Raw genomic sequence first — 3,975 nt, forward strand, 5'->3', positions numbered from 1 at the left:
ATCAAGAAAAGGAAAAGAAATAGGGAAAGAGAAAAGAGATGAGAAGAATGAAGGAATTGTTTGGGTTCTTTCCTGTGTGAATTGGGGTTTGAAGTGGGAGGAGAGGTAGGAAAGTGAGGGGCTTTTATAGGGGGTGGGAAGTGTGGTCTGAATGGTGGGAAGTAATGTAATTCAATGTTTTCCCATTTGGGGAGTGGCTCCTAGCATGGGGAGAGGCGCCAATCCTTATCCCACTTTGCTTTCTGCATGTGTTGAGTTCCAAAGTGAAAGTACACTTTGACTTTTTTGCTTTATGAGCTATCAATCATGTGGGCCCCTTTTTCTCTCCTAAAAATAAAACTGAAACCCCATCAGTAATAACAAAAGAATTCTTCATATTCCTTTCTAAAATGAGTGAATGAATTTGCAACTGATGAGTGATGACAAGTCATCATATACCCATTTTCCAAGCTAATTTCACTTGTTTAGATAGCATTTATGCACTTTCTTGCATCCTAAGTAAGTGGTTTGGAGTGAAAATGCATAACTTCTTTAAATCATACAACCACCATGAATTTAATGTTAATCATTGAGGTTTGAGCTCATTTTAATTGAATTTTAATTGATTTATAAGCCTCTTGAATTTAGTGATACTTTGAGTGGTTGTTTGGTTTATTATAGGTGAAGAAAAGAAAAGAAAATGAAAAGCGTGGCCTAAGAAGCGTGACACAAGAAAAGGAAAGCGTGGCCAAAGAAGGGAGAAGCGTGCCGCAACTCATAGTGGAAGCAACCTTGCCCTCCACAAGGGCAGAATGCCCTTTAGGAGGGCAGCATTAGGTGACCAAGCAAGCATAGGCAACTCTGCCCTGCCCACTCCAAGGGCAGAGCACAAAATGGTGCCTTGGAGCAAGGAGAAGCAAACTCTGCCCTGCCCTTGTGGAGAGCAGGATCGGGCTCCATGAGGAAGAAAATCAAGGTAAAAATGTCAACTATGCAAGCCACAAGGTTCGAACAATGAACCATGAGGAAGCCAAGCTCTAAGACCCACTAGCGTGCCAAGAAATCAAAAGAAAAAGTAGCGTGTTTGCAAGCCACCAGGTTCGAACACGGGTCATGAAGATTGGGAACCTTGCCCTGCCCTTGGCGCGGGCAGGGCAGCTTTTGAAATTGGCGCATCACACACAAGACCTTGGCGCACCATTTCTCAACCTGGCGCACCAAACGCCCCCTGGCAGCACCATCCGCACGCCCAAACGCCCCCTGGCGCACCAACCCGTTCCTGCCCTGCCCTTGGCGCGGGCAGGGCAGCGTCCCACGCACCAACGTGCATCGCGCGCACGCGCGTTCCTCAAATCTGGCAGCACCAAGCGCACACACGCCCCACATTCTGACGCATCAGCTTTCCCGCCCTGCCCTTGGCACGGGCAGGGCAGCCTCTGGCGCACCAACCTCATGCCAGACGCGCACCACGCAGCACCAAGACGCAACATGGCCGCACCAACTCCAAGCACCAAGCATCAATTTTCTGCCCTGCCCTCCACAAGGGCAGGGCAGCCTCCTGGGAGTGGTTTTTGGGCCAAAATTCAAATTAAAAATTCATTTGAATTCATTTCTTCACCAATCCAAAAGCCCATCCAAATCCCTTTATCCAAGAATAGAAAGTGTATAAATAGGACTTAGTTTGATGTAATTAGGACTTTTAGCTACCTTTACTTTGAGCTTTGAATTTTGACTCTTATTTTTGAGAGCTTTTGAATTTCCTTTGTCTTTGAGCTTTCTTGAGAGACTGGTCCGAGAACTAAGAGGATCAAGGGAGAATTGATTGATCTCCTTCCTCCATTCTCTTGGGCAATTCTACTCTTCTGTTTTCTGAGTATTGGGTGTGTGAAATTGGGGAAATTCTGTCCCAATTCCCATTCAAGCTCTTTACACTTTATTCTCTGCTTAATTGAATTCCAAATCTGTTCTTCTACTGCTTCATCTTTAATTTTCTGTTAATTGCTTTGATAATTCAGATCTGGGAAGGAAATTGGGTTTTAGGCTCTGCTACCTAAGCCCTTGGGATCCTGAGATCACAACTCATTTTGGGTTCTTCTGTGAACCTCTGCTACATTTCCTTTCAATTCTGTTTGAATGCTTATTGCTTCTGATTTACTTTCTGCTCAACCATTTACTGCAATTTACATCTTCTTTGATTAGATCCTGCAATCCCATTCCTCAATTCCCTTTTACTTTCTAGCAATTTATCTTTCTTGCCATTTAAGTTACTGCAATTTAAGTTTCTTGCACTTTAAGTTTCAGTCATTTACTTTCTTGCTCTTTAAGATTCTGCACATTTACAATTCTGTTCTTCAATTTACTGCACTTCTCCCTTTCCCCTTTACATTTACTGTCATTTACTTTCTGTTAAACACAAATCACTCAACCAAAACTTGATTCGCTTGACTAAATCACCCACTAAACTAAAATTGCTCAATCCTTCAATCCCTGTGGGATCGACCTCACTCTTGTGAGTTATTATTACTTGATGCGATCCGGTACACTTGCCGGTGAGTTTTGTGTTGGATCGTTTTCCACACATCAATGAGGGTCCCTTGGGACACCGAACTTAATCCCATTGTATCATAATAAATTGGGTTCATCATTGGGTTTTTAATGTGTTCATAAAGGTAAAATAATTCCAATTTTTTCATATCCTTTTGCTTCTAACCTCTTCTGAACACAATTAAACAACGTTCATGTTCTCACCAATATATTAAATGCTTGCAAATTGATTAGTATTGGGCCTGCTTAGGTGATCCTTGTATGGTGGTGGCCATACCAAACTTAATCTCTGGGCTTACATTTCAAAATTAATTTATCCAAATGGTTGTAAGCCTAGATTAAGTAGGTAAGTGGCCACACCAAACTTAGCTTTTTAGCTAGTTCTTAGCCCAATCACTCATCATCAGTAAATGTATTCATCAAATTGCATTTCCAGAATAGAAGAAAACAGAATGTAAGGGTCTCCTAACTACCAAAACTAACATTAGACTTCCTACTCTACCACCTACAATCTACTTTTAGAAGGCAATGAAACACAATTATTAAACTGAAACTTAAACTACCTAAATCGACAATTTTAAGCTATTTCTAAGAAAGCAATAATTCAAAAGGATATAAAGTATTAGGGTGCCTCCCAACTAGCGCTTCTTTACTGTCACTAGCTTGACACTCCATCTTTAGTTGAGCTTGTAGCTCACTCTTTGCTCCTCCAAATAGCCTCCCAAGTAATGTTTGAGCCTATGGCCATTGACAATGAAAGTTCTCTAAGTTTTGTCCTCCATGAGATCTACATGACCATATGGGGATGCCTTAAGGATAGTAAAAGGTCCTAACCATCGAGACTTAAGTTTCCCTGGGAAGAATTTGAGTCTTGAGTTGAATAGTAGCACTTTTTGACCTTCCTCAAACTCTCTCCTTGCTATCTTTTGATCATGCCATCTCTTAGCTTTTTCCTTGTAGATTTTGGCATTTTCATATGATTGAGATCTAAGCTCTTCCAATTCTTGCAATTGCAAGTTCCTTTTCTCCCCAGCAGCATTACCATCAAAGTTTAGTAGCTTGATTGTCCAAAAGGCTTTATGTTCAAGCTCAAGGGGTAGATGACATGCCTTCCCGTACACCAACTAATATGGGGTTATACCTGTTGGTGTTTTTAAGGCTGTCCTATATGCCCAAGTCATCCAGCCTCTTCGACCAGTCCTTTCTTGAAGTTCCCACAGTTTTCTCTAGGATCCTCTTTAACTCTCTATTTGATATCTCAACCTGCCCGCTTGTTTGAAGGTGATAAGGTATTGCAACCTTATGCTTCACTCCATATCTCAAAACTAAGGTCTCCAATGGTCTATTGCAGAAGTGTGTCCCTCCATCACTAATGAGGGCTCTAGGAACTTCAAACCGGCTGAAGATGTTTCTCCTAAGAAAGCTCATGACCACCTCATTGTCGCTTGTTGG

Source organism: Arachis hypogaea, chromosome 4, assembly GCF_003086295.3.
Source record: "Arachis hypogaea cultivar Tifrunner chromosome 4, arahy.Tifrunner.gnm2.J5K5, whole genome shotgun sequence".
Classification (NCBI taxonomy): Eukaryota; Viridiplantae; Streptophyta; class Magnoliopsida; order Fabales; family Fabaceae; genus Arachis; species Arachis hypogaea.